Source organism: Phyllobates terribilis, unplaced genomic scaffold (assembly GCF_046119375.1).
Source record: "Phyllobates terribilis strain yellow unplaced genomic scaffold, ASM4611937v1 Scaffold_11__3_contigs__length_659146591, whole genome shotgun sequence".
Classification (NCBI taxonomy): domain Eukaryota; kingdom Metazoa; phylum Chordata; class Amphibia; order Anura; family Dendrobatidae; genus Phyllobates; species Phyllobates terribilis.
The window spans coordinates 91,528,133-91,554,365 of record NW_027362771.1 but is presented as its reverse complement, the minus strand read 5'-3'; positions in this window follow the sequence as shown (position 1 = coordinate 91,554,365).

Sequence of the window (26,233 nt, the reverse complement as noted above, 5' to 3'; positions counted from 1 at the left end):
GTGCTGCAGTAATACAGTGGGTACGGAAAGTACTCAGACCCCTTTACATTTTTTACTCTTTGTTTCATTGCAGCCATTTGGTAAATTCTAAAAAGTTCATTTTTTTCCTCATTAACGTACACCCATATTGACTGAAAAAAAACAGAACATTTTTGCAAATGTATTAAAAAAGAAAAACTGAAATAGTATTCAGACCCTTTGCTCAGTATTGAGTAGAAGCACCCTTTTGAGCTAGTACAGCCATGAGTCTTCTTGGGAATAATGCAACAAGTTTTTCACACCTGGATTTGGGGATCCTCTGCCATTCTTCCTTGCAGATCCTCTCCAGTTCCGTCAGGTTGGATGGTGAACATTGGTGGACAGCCATTTTCAGGTCTCTCCAGAGATGTTCAATTGGGTTTAGGTCAGGGCTCTGGCTGGGCCAGTCAAGAATGGTCACAGAGTTGTTCTGAAGCCACTCCTTTGTTATTTTAGCTGTGTGCTTAGGGTCATTGTCTTGTTGGAAGGTGAACCTTCGGCCAATTCTGAGGTCCAGAGCACTCTGGAAGAGGTTTTCATCCAGGATATCTCTGTACTTGGCCGCATTCATGTTTCCTTCAATTGAAACCAGTCATCCTGTCCCTGCAGCTGAAAAACACCCCCAAAGCATGATGCTGCCACCACTATGTTTCTCTGTTGGGATTGTATTGGGCAGGTTAGAATTATCACCAAAAAGTTCTATCTTCGTCTCATCAAACCAGAGAATCTTATTTCTCATAGTCTGGGAGTCCTTGACTGGTGGAAGGCTGCAGTGATAGTTGACTTTGTGGAACTTTCTCCCATCTCCCTACTGCATCTCTGGAGCTCAGCCACAGTGATCTTGGGGTTCTTCTTCAAATTATAAAATGAATAAATGTTAACAGTGCATATTATTGCATATATATTCACCGATTATACGCTACTAAAAATATCTTTATTGGTATTTATTAAAAACCTAAAAATTCTAGAATATAAATACAAATACACCTCAAAACATTCTGTAACTCAAAATGATAATATAAAAAAATATCAAGTTGTCAAGAGTAAGGGGGGAGGGAATCACCCTATTTGTCAACTACTCTTGTTCCTCCTACCTGTCCGCAGAGGTTGGCATCATCTTGATATGCAATTGGCATATCCTTGTCGACTAGCCCTGGTTGTCCTCGCCGCCGCCTCCTCAGCCTCCCCCTGCCTGTCGCAGCCTCCCCTAAGCCCCAGCCTCACCCTGCCGGACGCAGCCTCCCCTCAGCACCAGCCTCACCCTGCCGGACGCAGCCTGCCCTCAGAAACAGGCCCACTCAGCAGCAGCCTCACCTCAGCACCAGCAGCAGCCTCCCCTCAGCACCAGCAGCAGCCTCCCCCCAGCAGCAGCCTCCCTTCACCACCCCCAGCAGACTCCCCTCACCACCACCAGCAGCCTCCTCTCACCACCACCAGCCACCTTCCCTCACCACCACCTGCCTCCCCTCATCACCACCACCAGCAGCCTCCCCTCATCACCAGCCTCCCCTCACCACCAGCAGCAGCCTCCCCTCATCACCAGCAGCAGCCTCCCCATCATCCTCCCGTCAGCACCAGCAGTAGCCTCTCCTCGGCACCAGCCACCCCTCAGCACCAACCTCCTCTCATCACCAGCAGCAGCCTCCCCCTAATCACCAGCAGCAACCTCCCCTCAGCACCTCCAACAGCCTCCCCTCAGCACCAGCACCAGACTCCCTTCAGCACCAGCCTCTACTCAACACCACCAGCAGCCTCCCCTCAGCACCACCAGCAGCCTCCCCTCTGCACCAGCACCAGCCTCCCCTCGGCACTAGCAGCAGCCTCCCCTCAGCACCAGCAGCTGCCTCCCCTCAGCACCAGCAGTAGCCTCCCCTCAGAACCAGCAGCAGACTCCCCACAAGCCTCCCCTCAGCACCACCAGCATCTCCTCTGCACCAGCACCAGCCTCTCCTCGGTACCAGCAGCAGCCTCCCCTCGACACCAGCACCAGCCTCCCCTCGGCACCAGCACCAGCATCCCCACAAGCCTCCCCTCAGCACGAGCAGCCTCTCCTCTGCACCAGCAGCAGCCTCTCCTCGGCACCAGCAGCAGCCTCCCCTCAGCACCAGCACCAGCCTTCCCTCACCACCACCAGCAGACTCTCCTCAGCACCGGCAGCTGCCTCCCCTCAGCAGCTGCAGCAGCAGCCTCCCCTCATCACCAGCAGCAACCTCCCCTCACCACCACCAGCCTCCCCTCACCACCAGCCTCCTCTCACCACCAGCAACAGCCTCCCCTCAGCACCAGCAGCAGCCTCCCCTTAGCACCAGCTGCAGCCTCCCCTCAGCACCAGCAGCAGCCTCCCCACAAGCCTCCCCTCAGCACCAGCAGCCTCTCCTCTGCACCAGCAGAAGCCTCTCCTCGGTACCAGCAGCAGCCTCCCCTCGACACCAGCACCAGCCTCCCCTCGGCCCCAGCACCAGCATCCCCACAAGCCTCCCCTCAGCACAAGCAGCCTATCCTCTGCACCAGCAGCAGCCTCTCCTCGGCACCAGCAGCAGCCTCTCCTCAGCACCAGCACCAGCCTCCCCTCAGCACCAGCACCAGCTTCCTCCCAGCACCAGCCTCCCCTCGGCACCAGTTTCCCCTCAGCACCAGTAGCAGCCTCCCCTCAGCACCAGCAGCAGCTTCTCCTCAGCACCAGAAGCAGCAGCCTCCCCTCAGCACCAGCAGCAGCCTCCCCTCACCACCAGAAGCAGCAGCCTCCCCTCATCACCATTAGCAGGCCCACCCACCACCATCAGCAGGTCCCCCATCACCATCAGCAGGCCCCCCACCACCATCAGCAGGCCCCCCATCACCATTAGCAGGACCCCCACCACCATCAGCAGGCCCCCCCATCAGCAGGCCCCCCCATCATCATCAGCAGGCTGCCCATCACCATCAGCAGGTCCCGCCATCACCAGGCCCCCCACAACCATCAGCAGGCCTCCGCATCACCATCAGCAGGCCCCCTCATCACCATCAGCAGGCCCCTCTGAGCACCACCAGGCCCCACTCACCACCAAACTCAGCAGCAGCTTCCTCCTCCTGCTGCTCACACACCGGCCGCCGCCTCCGAAACATGCTGCCCTGCTCAGGAATGAAGATGAGCATGCAGTGTGTCAGGAGATTGGAGTCAGGACCATGATGCACCCGGCTGCTGCTTAAAGGTAAAGCACCCATTTCCGTCCACTGGGTGCATCGGGAATTTAACTGTTACCCCTGAGACCCGGTAAGAAGAAGCAAAGAGAGGGGCCCCGTGCTGCCAGCGTGCCTGCCCCCCTTCTTGCTTCTTTTCACCAGGCCCCATACAGTAGTAAGGGTAGTAATGCCCTGATGACGGCCCTGGGGTCATGGAGTGGCATTGGAAGAAAACTCATTCGTAAGATGACTTCTCTGCATTCAAACAAGCAACACTCGCTTTCAAATCAGCCCTTACCTCTGCTAAACAGGCTTACTTCACAACCCTCATATCTTCCTTATCCAAGGTCACACTAGGGTGTCTGGGACCCACAGGGGAAATTGACCCTAAGGGCCCACCCTACAGCTATATGCACATACTGTTATGTTCTGCTACCAAAGCTAAGGAAAGAGAGGAGATCTGTCCCTACTATAAGACTCAGCTGAATCCCTACGATGTAACAGGGAACCTGATCCTGCGATCAGACCTGCTAAAGTCCTAATCTAGTCTGTACGGAGACCTATAGATTTGGGGAGGGAATCCCTACAAGTACTAAGGACTGGGAGGAATAAGGGACACCTCCTAACAGAAATAGCAGCAGACAGACGAACAAACAAAATAGATAGAACCTAGAGGTCCGTAGACCAAGCAAACTAACAGAGTTAGATACAGAGCACAGGCTAGCTAGAAAGTAGATATACAATGAAGTCCAGCAAAGCCAGAAGGGCGGAGCAGGATTAAATAGGCCAACAAAGTCATGTGACCAGCAAAGGAAAAAAAACCTAACAGCAAGGTTCTAACAGTACCCCCCCTTCTAAGAGGATCCTCCGGATCCCCTAGGACCAGGCTTATCAGGAAATCTCCTGTGAAACGCTCTGATAAGTCTGGACGCGGAAACATCATCTGACCTCACCCAAGAGTTATCCTCGGGTCCGAAACCTTTCCAGGCCACAAGATACTGCAAACTACCTCTATACCGTCTAGAGTCAAGGATGCGAGAAATTTCATATTCCCCGTCCTCCACCACCGGAGGAACAGAGGCAGAGGCGTCACCATCCGACACAACAGCTTTTTTTAACAGAGAGACATGAAAGACCGGATTAATTCTCCAGGAGGTAGGAACCTCCAACCTAACAGCAGATTGGTTGACAACCTGAAGCACCTTAAAGGGCCCTACAAACTTGGGACCCAATTTCTTAGAAGGAATCCTCAACCGCAGATTCCTAGAGGACAACCAAACCATGTCACCAACAGCGAACAAAACCTCCTGTCGTTTCCTATCAAAGTAGTCTTTAGATTTTCTGTTGGCCTCCTGAAGATTACCACGCACATCCGTCCAAACTCTTTCCAAATCACCGGAAAAATTCTCCTCCTCAGGCACGGCAGATCCCAACTTGGAGAACGACCCAAACGACGGATGTCTCCCAGAACAACAAAAAAAAGGCGAACAACCAGCAGAAGAAGATGTATGATTGTTCAGAGCAAATTCGGCAAGTGGCAGAAACTCAGACCACCCCTCTTGATTGTCTGCCACAAAACAACGCAAGAACTGCTCAACATCCTGGTTTTTCCTTTCTGTCTGGCCATTAGATTCAGGATGATATCCGGACGAAAACGACAAATGAATTCCCAACCTGTCACAAAAGGCACGCCAAAAACGAGCCACGAACTGAGGACCCCTATCAGAAACAATGTCAGTAGGAACGCCATGAAGTCTGACAATTTCCTTGACAAAGGCCTTAGCGAGAGTTTTAGCGCAGGGCAGTTTGACGAAGGGAACCAAGTGACACATCTTGCTAAAACGGTCCACGACCACCCAGATGACAGTAAAACCCTCAGAGGGGGGAAGGTCAGTTATAAAGTCCATAGCCAAATGTGTCCAAGGAGCACTGGGGACCTCCAAAGGACAAAGCAACCCCGCAGCAGGAGTATGTGAGGACTTAGATCTAGCACATATAGTACATTGGCGCACCCACTTAATGACTTCCTTCTGCCATCCAGGCCACCAAAAACTGCGACCCACCAGTCTCTTGGTCTCAGAGATTCCGGGATGACCTGCCAACCGAGATTCGTGACACTCAACAAACAAATCTCTCCTAAAGGTCCCAGGCACAAACAACCTCCCATGAGGAGTGTTAGATGGGGCATTCTCCTGAGCTTTAAGAATCTCATCTTCCAAAACGGAGTCTAAAGCAGCTATCACAACACCTTCTTGTAAAATGTTTTCCTCTTTCTCAGCACCGACTATGGGAGAAAAACTGCGAGACAAGGCATCCGCCTTAACATTCTTAGTACCAGGGATGTAAGTAACGGAGAAATTAAACCGCGAGAAAAACAGTGCCCACCTAGCCTGACGGGCATTCAGGCGCTTGGCAGCGTCAAGATATATCAGATTTTTATGATCCGTAAGAACCTGAACGGGAAATTCCGCACCTTCCAAGAAGTGGCGCCAGTGTTCAAATGCGAGTTTAATAGCCAATAATTCCCGATTACCAATATCGTAATTCAATTCAGTCTCCGAAAATTTTTTTGAAAAAAATGCACAGGGATGTAATCCATCCCCGTTATCCTGAGACAATACTGCGCCAACCCCCACAGAGGAAGCATCAACCTCAACCAAAAACGGCCTAGTAACATCAGGCTGCATAAGGATGGGAGCAGAGGTGAACCTCTCCTTGAGATACACAAAAGCTTCAATGGCCTCAGAAGACCACTGAACCGCATCAGCACCTTTCCTGGTGAGATCAGTCAGAGGTTTGACAATACTAGAAAAATTTTTTATGAATTTTCTATAGTAATTGGCGAAACCCAAAAACCTCTGTATTGATTTCAAACCAATAGGCCTAGGCCATTCCTGCACAGCCTGAACCTTAACCGGATCCATCTCAAAACCTTTGCTGGAGACAATGTAGCCCAAAAAACTAATTCTCTGTACAGCGAACTCACATTTCTCCAGCTTAGCAAAAAGCGAATTGTCCATTAATAACTGTAATACCTCACGCACGCTCCGCCAATGAGACTCCAGATCTGGCGAATAAATCAAAATGTCATCCAAATACACAACCACATTTTTACCGATCAAAGGTCTAAGGATGTCATTAATCAGATTCTGAAAAAATGCAGGAGCATTAGTAAGACCAAAAGGCATAACCAGATTCTCAAAATGACCCACAGGAGTGTTAAAAGCTGTCTTCCATTCATCACCCTCCTTCATGCGCAACAGATTGTATGCCCCCTTAAGGTCAATTTTAGAGAACCACTTGGCCCCCAATAACTGGTTAAACAGATCAGGAATCAATGGCAGTGGGTAAGGATTGCGTACCGTAATTTTGTTAATCTCACGAAAATCCAGACAAGGACGTAAACCGCCGTCCTTTTTTTTTACAAAAAAAAATCCAACCGCCAGAGGAGACTTAGAGGGCCTAATGTGACCGGCGGCCAAACTTGTCTGTATGTATTCCTCCAAAGCCTTCCTCTCAGGAATAGTAAGGTTAAATAAACGACTTTTAGGAAGAGTCGCTCCAGGGACAAATTCAATAGAACAATCATAGTCTCTATGGGGAGGCAAAACCTGCGATTCTTTCTCAGAAAAAACTCTCCAAAAATCCTGAATAGGAACAGGCAATTCTCCCCTATCCAAAGCTGCAATACGCCCGTTACAACACTTGTCATAACATTTATGGCTCCAGGATTTAATTTCACTGGTAGACCAATCCAGTACAGGATTGTGAAATTTTAACCAGGGCAAACCCAATATTACTGGAGAAGGCAAGTTATTCAACACTACCAAATCCAATTTCTCATGGTGAACACCATTAACAGTGAGAGGAAATTCACTGACCTTGAGAGTAATATTCTTCAAAGGGGAGCCATCCACAGAAACCACAGCAATGGGGGATGATAAAGGTTCAGGTTTTAAATTGAGTTTTTCCACGAATCCCCCATCAATAACATTCAGTGTAGACCCGCAATCAACAAACACCCGAAATTCCATTAATTTTTCCTGAGCAATCGTGGAAGCAGCTAAAAATATACCCTTGGAATTTAAACAGGCAATACGGGCGTGACTGACCATTTTTTTTTCTTTCTTCATACGAAGCTCACAGCCTTTAATCAAATGACCAGATTTTCCACAATAGAAACACAAGCCTTCTGAAAAACGACGGTGTTTTTCTTGAGAGCGAGGTGCCACCGATCCAATCTCCATCGGTTCACCACTGTTAGTACACACATTATCATAACCAGAAACTGACATAGCAGAGGATTTGCTCTCATTAACCCTAGCACGCAGTCTTCTGTCCACCCGTATAGCTAATTGCATAGCCTGTTGCAAATCCTCAGGTGTAGGATAAGCAATTAGCAGGTCTTTAACCTTTTCACTGAGCCCAGCAAGAAATAGACTTTTCAGAGCAGAATCGTTCCACCCTGTTTGAGTGGACCAACGACGAAAATGTGTACAATATTTTTCCATATTACCTGATCCTTGTTTTAAACGTCTCAACTCAGTCTCAGCTGATGCCACACGGTCAGGATCATCATATAATAGTCCTAAAGCAGAAAAAAAACTATCCACTGATCTGAAGCATGTATCACTAGGTTGCAAAGAAAAGGCCCACTCCTGAGGCTCTTTGCGCAAAAGTGACATTATGAACCCTACGCGCTGGGATTCATCCCCAGAGGACTTGGGTCTCAAACGAAAATACAATAAGCAAGCATTTTTAAATGAAAAAAATTCTCGATGTTCACCAAAAAATAAATCCGGCAAACATACCTTAGGCTCCAAGAAATATGCTCCAGGACAGTTACTCACGTGCTGACGGAGCTCGGCCACTTCCAGAGAGAGTCCCTGCAGGTGTTTAGCCAAATCCTGAACCGACACCATGATGGAACAAAAAAAAATCTTTCCTTAGAGAATTTACAGGCTGGACTTACTGTTATGTTCTGCTACCAAAGCTAAGGAAAGAGAGGAGATCTGTCCCTACTATAAGACTCAGCTGAATCCCTACGATGTAACAGGGAACCTGATCCTGCGATCAGCCCTGCTAAAGTCCTAATCTAGTCTGTACGGAGACCTATAGATTTGGGGAGGGAATCCCTACAAGTACTAAGGACTGGGAGGAATAAGGGACACCTCCTAACAGAAATAGCAGCAGACAGACGAACAAACAAAATAGATAGAACCTAGAGGTCCGTAGACCAAGCAAACTAACAGAGTTAGATACAGAGCACAGGCTAGCTAGAAAGTAGATATACAATGAAGTCCAGCAAAGCCAGAAGGGCGGAGCAGGATTAAATAGGCCAACAAAGTCATGTGACCAGCAAAGGAAAAAAAACCTAACAGCAAGGTTCTAACACATACAGTGCCTACAAGTAGTATTCAACCCCCTGCAGATTTAGCTGGTTTGATAAGATGCAAAAAAGTTAGAGCCTTCAAACTGCAAACGAGAGTAGGATTTATGAACAGAAGCATAAATCTTACAAACCAAAAAGTTATGTTGCTCAGTTGAATTTTATTAAATTTTAAACATAAAAGTGTGGGTCAATTATTATACAACCCCTATGTTTAATATTTTGTGGAATAACCCTTGTTTGCAATTACAGCTAATAATCGTCTTTTATAAGACCTGATCAGGCCGGCACAGGTCTGTGGAGTTATCTTGGCCCACTCCTCCATGCAGATCTTCTCCAAGTTATCTAGGTTCTTTGGGTGTCTCATGTGGACTTTATTCTTGAGCTCCTTCCACAAGTTTTCAATTGGGTTAAGGTCAGGATACTGATTAGGCCACTCCAACACCTTGACTTTTTCCCTCTTGAACCAGGCCTTGGTTTTCTTGGCTGTGTGCTTTGGGTCGTTGTCTTGTTGGAAGATGAAATTACGACCCATCTTAAGATCCTTGATGGAGGAGCGGATGTTCTTGGCCAAAATCTCCAGGTAGGCCGTGCTATCCATCTTCCCATGGATGCGGACCAGATGGCCAGGCCCCTTGGCTGAGAAACAGCCCCACAGCATGATGCTGCCACCACCATGCTTGACTGTAGGGATGGTATTCTTGGGGTCGTATGCAGTGCCATCCAGTCTCCAAACGTCACGTGTGTGGTTGGCACCAAAGATCTCGATCTTGGTCTCATCAGACCATAGAACCTTGAACCAGTCTGTCTCAGAGTCCTCCAAGTGATCATGAGCAAACTGTAGACGAGCCTTGACATGACACTTTGAAAGTAAAGGTACCTTACGGGCTCGTCTGGAACGGAGACCATTGCGGTGGAGTACGTTACTTATGGTATTGACTGAAACCAATGTCCCCACTGCCATCAGATCTTCCCGGAGCTCCTTCCTTGTTGTCCTTGGGTTAGCCTTGACTCTTCGGACAAGCCTGGCCTCGGCACGGGAGGACACTTTCAAAGGCTGTCCAGGCCATGGAAGGCTAACAGTAGTTCCATAAGCCTTCCACTTACGGATGATGCTCCCAACAGTGGAGACAGGTAGGCCCAACTCCTTGGAAAGGGTTTTGTACCCCTTGCCAGCCTTGTGACCCTCCACGATCTTGTCTCTGATGGCCTTGGAATGCTCCTTTGTCTTTCCCATGTTGACCATGTCTGAGTGCTGTTCACAAGTTTGGGGAGGGTCTTAAATAGTCAGAAAAATAATGAAATTTCTAAATGACCCCAAACTTTTGAATGGTAGTGTACAAGGAACAAATACCTCCACACCATGACCAGATCATATATTACCACAACAGAGTGACCGAATAATACAATACTGATCATTAATAAAAAACACAATTCTACTAACATTAATATTACCACTGGTGACATATTACACAGTAGCTCTGTATATAGCGTCGGTGTACAGGTAATACAGTGATCACCAGTGACATTACAGCATATACAGAGTACCTATATATGCTGTAATACAGAAATATACAGGTAATACAGTGACCACCTCCATACAGAATTATGGGCCCCATGTAATGCTGCTCAATAAAGTATATTGTCCCAATGTAATGCTGCTCCATACAGTATATTGGCCCCATATGATGCTGCTCCATACAGAATATTGGCCCCATTTGATGCTGCTCCATACAGTATATTGGCCCCATGTAATGCTGCTCCATACAGTATATTGGCCCCATGTAATGCTGCTCCTTACAGTATATTGGCCCCATGTAATGCTGCTCCATACAGTATATTGGCCCCATGTCATGCTGCTCCATACAGAATATTGGCCCCATATGATGCTGCTCCATACAGTATATTGGCCCCATGTAAGGCTGCTCCATACAGTATATTGGCCCCGTGTAATGCTGCTCCATGCAGTATATTGGCCCCATATGATGCTGCTCCATACAGTATTTTGGCCCCATGTCATGCTGCTCCATACAGAATATTGGCCCCATATGATGCTGCTCCATACAGTATATTGGCCCCATGTAATGCTGCTCCATACAGTATATTGGCCCCGTGTAATGCTGCTCCATACAGTATATTGGCCCCATATGATGCTGCTCCATACAGTGTATTGGCCCCATATGATGCTGCTCCATACAGTATGTTGGCCGCATGTCATGCTGCTCCATACCGTATATTGACCATATATGATGCTGCTCCATACAGTATATTGGCCCCGTGTCATGCTGCTCCATACAGTATATTGGCTCCATATGATACTGGTCCATACAGTATATTGGCTCCATGTAATGCTGCTCCATACAGTATATTGGCCACATATGATGCTGCTCCATACAGTATATTGGCCCCATATGATTCTGCTCCATACAGTATATTGGCCCCATATGATGCTGCTCCATACAGTATATTGGCCCCATGTAATGCTGCTCCATACAGTATATTGGCTCCATATGATGCTGCTCCATACAGAATATTGGCCCCATGTAATGCTGCTCCATACAGTATATTGGCCCAATATGATGCTGCTCCATACAGTATATTGGCCCCATATGATGCTGCTACATACAGTTTATTGGCCCCATGTCATGCTGCTTCATATATTATATTGGCTCCATGTCATGCTGCTCCATACAGTATATTGGCCCCATATGATGCTGCTCCATCCAGTATATTGGCCCCCATGATGCTGCTCCATCCATTATCTTGGCCCAATATGATGCTGGTCCATACAGTATATTGGCCCCATATGATGCTGCTCCATACAGTATATTGTCCCAATGTAATGCTGCTCCATACAGTATATTGGCCCCATATGATGCTGCTCCATACAGAATATTGGCCCCATTTGATGCTGTTCCATACAGTATATTGGCCCCATGTAATGCTGGTCCATACAGTATATTGACCCCATATGATTGATGCTCCATACAGTATATTGGCCCCATGTCATGCTGCTCCATACAATATATTGGCTCCATATGATGCTGGTCCATACAGTATATTGGCTCCATGAGATGCTGCTCCATACAGTATATTGGCCCCATATGATGCTGCTCCATACAGTATATTGGCCCCATGTAATGCTGCTCCATACAGTATATTGGCTCCATATGATGCTGCTCCATACATTATATTGGCCCCATGTAATGCAGCTCCATACAGTATATTGGGCCAATGTAATGCTGCTCCATACAGTATATTTGCCCATGTCATGCTGCTCCATACAGTATATTGGCCCCATATGATGCTGCTCCATACAGTATATTGGCCCCATGTAATGCTGCTCCATACAGTATATTGGCTCCATATGATGCTGCTCCATACAGAATATTGGCCCCATGTAATGCTGCTCCATACAGTATATTGGCCCAATATGATGCTGCTCCATACAGTATATTGGCCCCATATGATGCTGCTACATACAGTATATTGGCCCCATGTCATGCTGCTTCATATATTATATTGGCCCCATGTCATGCTGCTCCATACAGTATATTGGCCCCATATGATGCTGCTCCATCCAGTATATTGGCCCCCATGATGCTGCTCCATCCATTATCTTGGCCCAATATGATGCTGGTCCATACAGTATATTGGCCCCATATGATGCTGCTCCATACAGTATATTGTCCCAATGTAATGCTGCTCCATACAGTATATTGGCCCCATATGATGCTGCTCCATACAGAATATTGGCCCCATTTGATGCTGTTCCATACAGTATATTGGCCCCATGTAATGCTGGTCCATACAGTATATTGACCCCATATGATTGATGCTCCATACAGTATATTGGCCCCATGTCATGCTGCTCCATACAATATATTGGCTCCATATGATGCTGGTCCATACAGTATATTGGCTCCATGAGATGCTGCTCCATACAGTATATTGGCCCCATATGATGCTGCTCCATACAGTATATTGGCCCCATGTAATGCTGCTCCATACAGTATATTGGCTCCATATGATGCTGCTCCATACATTATATTGGCCCCATGTAATGCAGCTCCATACAGTATATTGGGCCAATGTAATGCTGCTCCATACAGTATATTTGCCCATGTCATGCTGCTCCATACAGTATATTGGCCCCATATGATGCTGCTCCATACAGTATATTGGCCCCATGTAATGCTGCTCCATACAGTATATTGGCTCCATATGATGCTGCTCCATACAGAATATTGGCCCCATGTAATGCTGCTCCATACAGTATATTGGCCCAATATGATGCTGCTCCATACAGTATATTGGCCCCATATGATGCTGCTACATACAGTATATTGGCCCCATGTCATGCTGCTTCATATATTATATTGGCCCCATGTCATGCTGCTCCATACAGTATATTGGCCCCATATGATGCTGCTCCATCCAGTATATTGGCCCCCGTGATGCTGCTCCATCCATTATCTTGGCCCAATATGATGCTGGTCCATACAGTATATTGGCCCCATATGATGCTGCTCCATACAGTATATTGTCCCAATGTAATGCTGCTCCATACAGTATATTGGCCCCATATGATGCTGCTCCATACAGAATATTGGCCCCATTTGATGCTGTTCCATACAGTATATTGGCCCCATGTAATGCTGGTCCATACAGTATATTGACCCCATATGATTGATGCTCCATACAGTATATTGGCCCCATGTCATGCTGCTCTATACAATATATTGGCTCCATATGATGCTGGTCCATACAGTATATTGGCTCCATGAGATGCTGCTCCATACAGTATATTGGCCCCATATGATGCTGCTCCATACAGTATATTGGCCCCATGTAATGCTGCTCCATACAGTATATTGGCTCCATATAATGCTGCTCCATACATTATATTGGCCCCATGTAATGCAGCTCCATACAGTATATTGGGCCAATGTAATGCTGCTCCATACAGTATATTTGCCCATGTCATGCTGCTCCATACAGTATATTGGCCCCATATGATGCTGCTCCATACAGTATTTGGTCCCAATGTATTGCTGCTCCAGGCCCCATATGATGCTGCTCCATACAGTATATTGGCCCCATGTAATGCTTCTCCATACAGTATATTGGACCCATGTAATGCTGCTCCATACAGTATATTGGCCCCCATGATGCTGCTCCATACAGTATATTGGCTCCATATGATGCTGATCCATACAGTATATTGGCTTCATGTAATGCTGCTCCATACAGTATATTGGCCCCATGTAATACTGCTCCATACAGTATATTGGCCCCTTGTCATGCTGCTCCATACAGTATATCGGCCTCATATGATGCTGCTCCATACAATGTATTGGCCCCATGTAACACTGCTCAATACAGTATATTGGCCCCCGATGCTGCTCCATACAGTATGTGGGCCCCCATGATGCTGTTCCATACAATATATGGGCCCCCATGATGCTGCTCAATACAATATTTTAGCCCCCCATGATGCTGCTCCATACAGTATTTGGCCCCCATGATGCTGCTCCATACAGTATATGGGCCCCAATGATGCCGCTCCATACAGTATATGGGTCCCCATGATGCTGCTCCATACAGTATATGGGCCCCCATGATGCTGCTCCATACAGTATATGGGCCTCCATGATGCTGCTCCATACAGTATATGGGCCTCCATGATGCTGCTCCATACAGTATATGGGCCCCATGATGCTGCTCCATACAGTATATGGGCCCCCATGATGCTGCATACATGAAAAAAATCAAATACCTCTCCCGTTCCCTGCAGGTCCGGTGTACTCAGCACGTCGTCTGCTGTAGTAACGTCACTTCGCCCTCTGCCCTGAGACGTCAGAATCAGAAGACACTAACATCACTGGAGCTGCAGGGATCGAGGAGGAGAGGTAAGTATTTGAGGAGTAGATGGGGGCGGGGGCTCTCCCTCTCAGAAGGGGGGCTCTCCCTCCCCCGACTCATAGGCCCAGTAGCGTGCTGGTGTCCCTTTCCCCTGGGGCCCCAACACTTACTTGGGTGTGCTGAGTGGCGGTGACGCCGACCATGGTCATCGCAGTGGGTCAGGTCTGCATGCGTGCGCTCCTGCCTCCCGCACTTTTAAAAGGCCCATGTCCTTAAAAAAATTTTTTTTCCTCTCCTTCTGTGGGGCCCACTGGTACCCCGCCAGGCCAGTCCGACCCTGTCCTTATTTTTCAACTCCAAACAATTATTTAATACTTTTAACTCCCTCCTCTGCCCACCACTGCCCCCTCCAACCCCCTCATCTCTGCCGAGGACTTTGCCACACACTTCAAAAATAAGATCGACCAAGCAAGGCAAGTTTTTTTTGTCGACCACCACAACCCCTTTGTATGTCAGACTCATGCCCTTCCCACATAACCTCCCTCTCCAACATCACTGAAGGAAAGCTTACTCGCCTCCTCTCCAAATCACACTTCACTACTTGTGCACTGGACCCCATCCCATCCCACCTCCTCCCCAACCTCACCACCATACTTATCACATCCCTAACCCATCTCTACAACCCATCACTAACTTCTGGTGCCTTCCCATCTGCTTTCACACATGTCACAACCACGCCTATCCTCAAAAAGCCATCCCTTGACTCGTCTGCTTTGTCAAGCTATCGCCCCATATCGCTGCTCCCATTTGCTTCCAAACCCCTTGAGAAGCATGTCCACGTTTAACCTTCCTCCTACCTCTCATCTAACTTTTTCTTTGACAACCTACAATCTTGTTTCTGTCCCCATCATTCCACTGAAACTGCCCTGACCAAAATTAATAATGACCTACTTACAGCCAAAGCTAACAGACAATTCTCTATACTCCTCCTTCTAGACCTGTCCTCCGCCTTTGACACAGTTTACCACTGCCCTTCCTACTACAGATACTCTCTTCCTTTGGCATCAAAGACCTTGCCCTATCCTGGATCTCCTCATACCTTTCCAACCGCACATTCAGCGTCTCCCCCTTTCTCTGTTGGAGTCCCTTAAGGCTCTGTCCTAGGACCCCTAATCTTCATCATCTATACCCTTTGCCTGGGACAACTCAAAGTACCATGGCTTCCAGTATCACCTATACGCTGATGATACTCAGATCTACTTCTCTTTCTAAGACATCACCTCTCTGCTGTCCAGAAATCCAGAGTGTCTATCAGCCATATCCTCCTTCTTCTCCTCTTGCTTCCTCAAGCTCAATGTGGACAAAACTGAACTCATCATCTTTCCTACATCTCATGTTTCTTCCCTGCCTGACCTATCTATCACAATAAGAGATTACCGGAGACGCTCCCGTGGATAATGATGGAGACTCCACTGTAGGTGCAGTCGAAATGTTCCAATAGGCTCGCAGGTGATGGCTCAAAAGCCCATAGGTACAAGTTATAAAAATTTATTTTGGATTAAAAACCACTCAAGGGATGAGTGGTTAGCATATAATAGCATATAATGGCACAACACGTTTCTGCTCTCAAGGAGCCTTCATCAGGTTGATGTTGAGCTATACAATATGCAAGCTTTAAATACCCTATTTGTATAGTAAGGGGTGGGGCTCTCTCCCCCTGCATTGAGCTGAACTTCATTATATCAAACAGACGACACCTTCCCACCCGCACACAGGCTGCAAGAACACTCCATCCAAACCACATTTTAAAAAAAACAAATAAAAATAAAAAGGGACTCATCTCATTTATTTCATAAGGAAAGACCTACTAGAGTTGTAATAAATTACCAATAACAAGTGCGAAATATACGTACCTGACTCTGTTATATCTGAAACAAACAAGATTTCTATTTTAACTGTGTGTGATTTATTCCGTCTACTATTAAAGATGGTATTAGACGGACTCTACAACCTCATTTAAACTGTCCGGATTGAGGCTCCCAAGCTTAAAAATCCAGAAGGATTCTTTGGAATTGAGAGTGTAGCTCATCAGTTGTTTACTGGGAGAAGGCGTTGTCCACGTTAGGAGCTGCACATGGAGCAAATGGACTATTATTCTACCAGAATTGAGTTGCGGAAAAACCTTATTGCCTCCCTGATGAATAAAGAGGAATTTACAGATTTGAACATTAAGACAAATCAAGGTTTGGAACCGGTGCCTGACTTACTATTATACATGGGATTTTTTTCGAAATTCAAAAATAATATAATAACTGAAATGAAACATGAAATAGATGCAGATTTTTGGAGTTGTGCTTGACCAAAAATCAGGTCCCAAAGGGTCTGCAGGTCAGTATTCCATCGACTTGTCATAATGACTCAGAATTTACCAAAATATGGGCACATATTGCATATTTTGATAGAAAAAAGTAGGAATCTAGCAAGGTCCGCAACTATATTGTGCAATGAATGTGTGAAGGATCTTGACAAATATACGAATGTGCCCTTATTCAAAGAGATGAATAATGAAGCCACTCTAAGGCTTAAAAAGTTTGAAAAGAATTTGATTGAAAAAAAAGCATCCAAATTCCTACGGGATCAGTCTTCTAGTAGGCAAGAAAGTATCACTAGAGATTTTAAACATACTCCCTCAGTCCCTGCAAATGCATTCACCGGGAAATGTAATTTTAACATTTTACAACCTTATCTGGCCATGTGCTGTGTGACACATGCATACAGTGCTGAAAAGACATGGGAACAGCATGGGGAAGATCCCTGGAAGCATCTCTGACAGCCAGGTCACTGCCTAAAAGTGTGCCCATCAGAAGTGATCCTTGCCGCATCAGAGGATGCAGACTTGCAACTATCCCTGTGCAAGTCCTTGTCCCAGGGCAGTGTTCAATTGTACCTCCTCCATTCCTTGCAATGCAAGCGCAAGTATGCAGCCTGCCACCCACCCACCCCGAGCTGCAATACCATACTGCTTGCTTGCTTGAACTTGAAATTGTGCCTTTTAGGCATGTGGAGGCGGAATCTGGCCACCACGTCATGGCTGCGTCAGCGGCCTGGTATCCAAAATCGGTCCCGAGCCGCCCCGCGGCCGGGTGCCCACACACGGTCCCCAGCCGCCTGGGCGCGGCTGGGTGTCCATAAACGGTCCCCAGCTGCCCCTATTTGTCCCGGTGCGCCTTATATACAAGCGCGCATACCAAAACATTACCTGTGCCCTCCCTAGAGCATTTAGTGGGAAGGACAGCCTAACCACAAACACGTGGACAAGTGAATGTGGCCAGGGATGGTCCATCTCAATGACGCCTTCACACTGGGTTAATATTGTGGAAGCCAGGACACAGTTGGACACTGGGATGCAACACGTCCTCCAGACATAGAAGATTGCGGATCCTGGGTCAATCAGGCTTCAACACAAAGTTCAGAAGGTAGACAGCAGCAGTGGTCGGCCTCCTACACAACGAGTAAATTATTCATGATCATGAGGTCATCCATCTCCTTAGCTTTCTGTTCCTTGGAATGCAAGCCCATGTATGTAGTAGTGGCTAGGCCTAAGGTGGTCAGCATTTTGGCGCATATCCTACCTCCTCCGAGGATTGCTGGATGTTTTCCTGCTACTATCCCAGTTCTATGACTCCCGTTAAAACAAAACTTCAGGTGATGAATGATGGATGAGGTGGTGGCAAAGGAGAAAGAGCAGGAGGAACAGAGACCATTCACATCAATATCAGGCCAGTCAATCACACATGTCTTGTAGAATATGTTTCTGTACCAAAAGGAGCGGTTCGGCTACACAGTTATAGGGCATACAGTGAGTGCAATGCCTACCAAAAATTTCGAGGCACTCCAATGCCCCTTGGAAGCGACATGGAGGTCAGAGGGCCTTAACCAAACTGTTTTTTCCATTTATAGCAACTGGGTCTCCTGTATACTGTTGGCCTAAGCAGTGAATGGAAGGCTTTCCAAAAATTATGAAGAACTGCAATGCCCCTTGAAACAGACGTGGATTACAATGTACTAAAAACCTTCTACCCATTATTGGGAGTGGGTCTCCCTTAGTGTCCGCCTATGCATTGAAAAGCAAAAAGCTGACTAAAATTAGGAGGAAATGCAATGCCCGTTGGAATAGTCGTGGAGGTTAGAGTTAATTAAAAATAACATTTCAATGCCTCTTGGAAGAGCTGTGGAGTTCAGAGTGGTTTAATAAGATGGTTTTAATGCCCCTTGGAAGAGACGTGGAGGTCAGAGTGGTTTAACAAGACGGTTTTAATTCCCCTTGGAAGAGACGTGGAAGTCCCACTAGCTTAACAAGACGGTTTTAATGCTCCTTGGAAGAGACGTTAAGGTCACAGTAGCATAACAAGACGGTTTTAATGCCCCTTGGAAGAGACGTGGAGGTCAGAGTGGTTTAACAAGACGGTTTTAATGCCCCTTGGAAGAGAAGTGGAGGTCACAGTAGCTTAACAAGACGGTTTTAATGCCCCGTGGAAGAGACTTGGAGTTCAGAGTGGTTTAACAAGACGGTTTTAATGCCCCTTGGAAGAGACGTGGAGTTCAGAGTGGTTTAACAAGACGGTTTTAATGCCCCTTGGAAGAGACGTGGAGGTCACAGTAGCTTAACAAGATGGTTTTAATGCCCCTTGGAAGAGACGTGGAGGTCAGAGTGGTTTAACAAGACGATTTTAATGCCCCTTGGAAGAGACGTGGAAGTCACAGTAGCTTAACAAGACGGTTTGAATGCCCCTTGGAAAAGACGTGGAGGTCAGAATGGTTTAACAAGATGGTTTCAATGCCCCTTGGAAGAGACATGGAGGTCACAGTAGCTTAACAAGACGGTTTTAATGCCCCTTGGAAGAGGCGTGGAGGTCACAGTAGCTTAACGAGATGGTTTTAATGCCCCTTGGAAGAGAGGTGGAGTTCAGAGTGGTTTAACAAGACGGTTTTAATGCCCCTTGGAAGAGACGTGGAGTTCAGTGTGGTTTAACAAGATGATTTAAATGCCCCTTGGAAGAGACGTGGAGGTCACAGTAGCTTAACAAGACGGTTTTAATGCCCCTTGGAAGAAACGTGAAGTTCAGAGTGGTTTAACAAGACGGTTTTAATGCCCCTTGGAAGAGACTTGGAGTTCAGAGTGGTTTAACAAGACGATTTTAATGCCCCTTGGAAGAGACGTGGAGTTCAGAGTGGTTTAACAAGACGGTTTAAATGCCCCTTGGAAGAGACGTGGAGTTCACAGTGGTTTAACAAGACGGTTTAAATGCCCCTGGAAAAGAAGTGGAGGTCACAGTAGCTTGACAAGATGGTTTTAATGCCCCTTGGAAGAAACGTGGAGTTCAGAGTGGTTTAACAAGACAGTTTTAATGCCCCTTGGAAGAGACATGGAGGTCACAGTAGCTTAACAAGACGGTTTTAATGCCCCTTGGAAGAGACGTGGATGTCAGAGTGGTTTAACTAGACTGTTTTAATGCCCCTTGGAAGAGACATGGAGGTCAGAGTGGTTTATCAAGATGGTTTTAATGCCCCTTGGAAGAGACATGGAGGTTACAGTAGCTTAACAAGACGGTTTTAATGCCCCTTGGAAGAGACGTGGAGGTTACAGTAACTTAACAAGACGGTTTTAATGCCCCTTCGAAGAGACGTGGAGGTCACAGTAGCTTAACAAGACGGTTTTAATGCCCCTTAGAAAAGACGTGGAGGTCAGAGTGGTTTAACAAGATGGTTTTAATGCCCTTTGGAAGAGACGTGGAGGTCACAGTAGCTTAAAATACGGTTTTAATGCCCCTTAGAAGAGACGTGGAGGTTACAGTAGCTTAACAAGACGGTTTTAATGCCCCTTGGAAGAGACGTGAAGTTCAGAGTGGTTTAACAAGACGGTTTTAATGCCCCTTGGAAAAGACGTAGAGGTCACAGTAGTTTAACAAGACGGTTTTAATGCCCCTTGCAAGAGCCATGCAGTACACCATATTAAAAACATTATTCCCATTATTGGGGAGGGTTCTCCCATAGTCTTTGCCTATGCCTTCCAAGCAAAAACTGCCAAAAATTAGGACAGAGGAACTTCCAATGCCCCTTACAAGAGCCATGCAGTACAGCATATTAAAAACATTATTCTCATTATTGGGGAGTGGGTCTCCCATAGTCCTTGCCTATGCTTTCCAAGCAAAAGCTGCTAAAAATTAGGATGGATGAACTTGCAATGCTGGCAACACAGACCACGGTCACCCTGGTGGTATAGTGGTGGTGGAGGCTGAGGATAAGGAGAAGAGCAAAAAACAGCCGAAATGAGGAAGCGTATACCCATGTGTTGGTGTGAAGTGGTGCATGGGAATACACCTCCCAAAATAACACAGTGGATTTGACTTTATGTTACTCTGCTGTCATTTGGTGGTGATTAGAAGTCTGGCCCAATCCAGCCCTTGTTCATTTTGATAAGTGCCAGCTTGTCAGCATTGTCCGTTGACAGGCGAGTGCTCTTATCAGTTATAATTCCCCCAGCGGCACTAAAAACACGCTCCGATAACATGCTAGCGGCAGGGCAGGCCAGGACCTCCAAGGCGTACAGAGTGAGTTAATTCCAAGTGTCCACCTTGGATACCCAATAATTAAAAGGCACAGAGGAATCACGGAGGATGCTGGTACAGTCGGCAAGGTACTCCCTCACCATCTTTTCAAACTTTCCACTCCTTGTGAGAGTACCCCGTGCCTCAGGGCCTGTAAGCTGGGCGGGTCTCAGAAAAATTTCCCAGAACGTTGACAGTGCTCCCCTGCCTCTGCTGGATTGGAGTTGCATCTCTCTCGCCTGTACGCCTTGGTTGGGCAACGAACTGTGACCTCTGCCGCTAGCGTGTTCAGATGGGAATTTTTTTAACATTTCTGCAGCAAGGGCCTTCTGGTACTGCCCCATTTTTGTAGACATCTCCACCTCAGGAATAAGAGAGTGAAAGTTCTCCTTGTAACGGGGGTCTAAAAGTGTCACCAACCAGTAATGACTGTCACCCAACATTTTGACAACGCGAGGGTCACGGTTATGGCAGCGTAACATAAAGTCAGCCATGCGTGCCAGACTGGTAACGGGCAAGACTTCTGTGTCCTCACCAAGATGACGACTGACCATGCTCTCCTCCTCCTCCTCCTCCCCCCTGTCCTCTGGCCACCCACGCTGAACCGACGGTATGACAGTTGTACAGGTACTACCGTCTACAGCGCATGATACTAGCTCCTGTTCTTCCTCCTCCTCCTCCTCTCCCTCATTGTCCCCAAATGCACATTGGGATGAGATGAGGCTGGGCTGTGTGTAATCGCCCGCTACAGCTTCTTGATCCATTTCATCATACTCTGGCTGCAATGCCTCCTCTTTAATTCTCTGCAGAGAGCGTTGCAAAAGACAGACAAGTGGGATGCTGATGCTAATGATGGCGTCATCGCCACTCACCATCTTGGTTGACTCCTCAAAGTTTGTCAGGATGGTACATATGTCAGACATCCAGGTCCACTCCTGAGGTCTTATGTGTGGAGTCTGACCTGAATATCGATGGCCTTGTTGCAGCTGGTACTCCACAACTGCTCTCTTCTGCTCACAAATCCTTTGCAACATGTGGAGGGTAGAGTTCCATCATGTGGGGACATCACACACCAGTCGGTGTGCCGGAAGCTGCAAACGCTGCTGCAACACAGCAAGGGCGGCGGAAGCTGTAGCCAACTTCTGAAAATGAGCTGACAGGCGGCGTACTTTGAGGAGCAGATCTGGCAACTCGGGGTACGATTTAAGAAACCGCTGAACCATGAGGTTAAGCACATGAGCCAGGCATGGTACGTGTGTGATCTCGCCTCGCCTCAGAGCCGCCACCAGGTTACGGCCATTGTCACACACGACCATGCCTGGATGTAGGTTCAGCGGTCTCAGCCACAGATCTTCCTGCTCTTTCACAGCTGTTCACAACTCACAAGCAGTGTGAGGTTTTTCACCTAAGCTTATGAGTTTCAGCACAGCCTGTTGCCGCTTGGCTGAGGCAGTACGGCAGTGCTTCCAGCTTGTAACTGAGGTGGTGATATCTGAGATGGAGGCTGAACATGAGGAGAAGGATGATGCGCAGGAGCTGTACACTGTGGGGGCAACTCTGACTGACATAGAGCCCGCAATCCTCGGTGTGGGGAGGATGTGTTCCGTCCCAAGGTCCGACTGGGTCCCGGAATCCACTATGTTTATCCAATGTGCCGTCAGGGAGATGTACCGTCCCTGGCCACAAGCACTTGTCCACGTTTCCGTTGTCAGGTGGACTCTCCCAGTCACTGCGTTGTTGAGGGCATGGCAGATGTTTTGGGACATGTGCTTGTGTAGTGCGCGGATGGCACACCGGGCAAAATAGTGTCGGCTGGGGACCGAGTACCGAGGGATTGCCACCGCCATAAGGTTGCGGAAGGATTCCGTCTCCACCAACCTAAAAGGCAGCATTTCCAATGCAAGCAGTCGTGAAATGTGCGAATTTAGGACTGTGGCCTGTGGGGCGTTGGCTGCGAATTTGCGCTTTCGTCCAAAGGTCTGAGATATGGACAATTGAACGCTGTGGTGGGACGTGGACATGGATGTTGATGCTGTTTCTTGAGAAACTGCCATAACAAGTGAAGACTGAGAGGAGGGGGCATCTTTGCATGCAGTATGGACAGGGGATTGCCTTGCACGCTCAACAGGGGGTTCTCTTATGCGCACAACAGAGTAAGAAGCAGTGGTGATACCCGCTGACACTGGTCGTGGACACTGGGGTTCACCCCACAAAGTCGGGTGCTTTGCTGACATGTGCCTGATCATACTGGTGGTGGTGAGGCTGGTAGTTTTGTCACCCCTGCTGATGCTGGCCTGGCAGGTGGTACAAATGGCCTTTTTGGGGTTATCAGCAGAGTCTTTAAAAAAATTCCAGACTCTGGAAGACCTACCGGTTGTACTGGCAACGTCCCTCGTGTTGGTGCTACGAGGAACGGTTGCCCGCCTTCTGTCTGTGGCCACCACACTGCTTCCTCCTGCCTGTTGGGGTACTCTGCCTCCCTCCCCCTGTGTGCTGCTGGCCTCGCTCTGCGTGTCCTCCTACCACGTTGGGTCAGTTCCTAGATCATCCACCATCTCCTCCTCTACTACTTCCGCACCACGGTCCTCCTCCTCACTTCGTGGCAATTGTGTCTCGTCATCGTCCACCTCTTGTGACAAATTGCCAGCGTCGCCTTCCTGTGGCCGTGGCTGTTCAAATATTTGGCCATTGCTACATGGGATCTCCTCTTCCACCACTTCAAGCGGAGCAGGCGAGGGGCCCAAATATGGAAATGGACCAGTGAACAGCTCTTCAGGGTGTCCAACTGTGGGATCAGTTGCTGTCTGACGACACTCGGCATGGTGGGAGGAAGGAGCATCAGGGTGAGGAGGAGTATGCAGTTGAGACTCACGACTACTAACACTTGACAGTGTGGAAGACAGACCGGAAGTGGTGGTGCCCAGGTGAGGGGAAGTATTATCTGCTATCCAATTAATAACCTGTTCACTCTAATCAGTTTGCAATAGTGGTGCTGTTGTGTGCTTCCCTAGTAATTTGGTCAAGAACTGGGAGCGAGAAGATGTGGCTGTTGGTTGTGGCATATTTTCACCTTGGCCACGGCCACGTCCTCTGCACGCACCATCACCAGATCGTCCAGTTCCACGTCCCTTGCCACGCGCCTTGCCCATTGTAAATGAAGTAAAATAGCTTACACTCGCACTATCAATGGCAAAAGGGTAATAAAAAGGAGATTTGAAACGTGGAAGAGGAAAACAATAGTTCTAGTTATCTGGCCTACACCAGAATCTTTTAAACAGAAATATTTGTGTCTGAACAGTCAGCGAGACACTGAAACTGTTTTTTTTATGCAAAAAGGTGGATTACACCCAGATTTGAACTGTGGAAGAGGAAAACCACAGTTCTAGTTATCTGCCCTAAACCAGACTCTTTTCAATAGATATATTTGTGTCTGAACAGTCAGCGAGACACTCAAAATGTTTTTTTTCATGCAAAAAGGTGGATTACACCCAGATTTGAACCGTGGAAGAGGAAAACCACAGTTCTAGTTATCTGGCCCACACCAGAACCTTTTTAACAGATATATTTGTGTCTGAACAGTCAGCGAGACACTCAAAATGTTTTTTTTTCATTGAAAAAAGGCAAAAAAGTGGATAATACAGAGATTTGAACCGTGGAAGAGGAAAACCACAGTTCTAGTTATCTGGCCTACACCAGACTCTTTTAAACAGATATGTTTGTGTCTGAACGGTCAGCGAGACACTCAAAATGTTTTTTTTTTATGCAAAAAGGTGGATTACACACAGATTTCAACCGTGGAAGAGGAAAACCACAGTTCTAGTTATCTGGCCTACACCAGAATCTTTTAAACAGATATATTTGTGTCTGAACAGTCATCGAAACACTCAAAATGTTTTTTTTTATTGAAAAAAGGCAAAAAAGTGGATAATACAGAGATTTGAACCATGGAAGAGGAAAACCACAGTTCTAGTTATCTGGCCTACACCAGACTCTTTTAAACAGATATGTTTGTGTCTGAACAGTCAGCGAGACACTCAAAATGTTTTTTTTTTAAGCAAATAGGTGGACTACACCCAGATTTGAACAGTGGAAGAGTAAAACACACAGTTCTAGTTATCTGGTCTACACCAGAATCTTTTAAACAGATATATTTGTGTCTGAACAGTCAGCGAGACAATCAAAATGATTTTTTTTATGGAAAAAAAGGCAAAAAAGTGGATAATACAGAGATTTGAACCGTGGAAGAGGAAATCCATAGTTCTAGTTATCTGGCCTACACGAGAATCTTGTAAACAGATATATTTGTGTCTGAACAGTCAGCGAGACACTCAAAGTGTTTTTTTTTTTTTCAAAAAGGTGGATTACACCCAGATTTGAACAGTGGAAGAGGAAAACCACAGTTCTAGTTATCTGGCCTACACCAGAATCTTTTAAACAGATATATTTGTGTCTGAACAGTCAGCGAGACACTCAAAATGTTTTTTTTATGGAAAAAAGGCAAAAAAGTGGATAATACAGAGATTTGGACCGTGGAACTGCAAAGCCACAATTCTAGTTATCTGGCCTACACCAGACTCTTTTAAACAGATATATTTGTGTCTGAACAGTCAGCGAGACACTCAAAATGTTTTTTTTTTTTTGAAAAAAGGCAAAAAAGTGGATAATACAGAGATTTGAACCGTGGAAGAGGAAAACAACAGTTCTAGTTATCGGGCCTACAACAGACTCTTTTAAATAGATATATTTGTGTCTAAACAGTCAGCGAGACACTCAAATTGTTTTTTTAATGCAAAAAGGTGGATTACACCCAGATTTGAACCATGGAAGAGGAAAACCACAGTTCTAGATATCTGGTCTACACCAGAATCTTTTAAACAGATATATTTGTGTCTGAACAGTCAGCAGGACACTCAAAATGTTTTTTTTTATTGAAAAAAGGCAAAAAAGTGGATAATACAGAGATTTGAACCGTGTAAGAGGAAAACCACAGTTCTAGTTATCTGGCCTACACCAGAATCTTTTAAACAGATATATTTCTGTCTGAACAGTCAGCGAGACACTCAAAATGTTTTTGTTTATTGAAAAAAGGCAAAAAAGTGGATAATACAGAGATTTGAACCATGGAAGAGGAAAACCACAGTTCTAGTTATCTGGCCTACACCAGTCTCTTTTAAACAGATATATTTGTGTC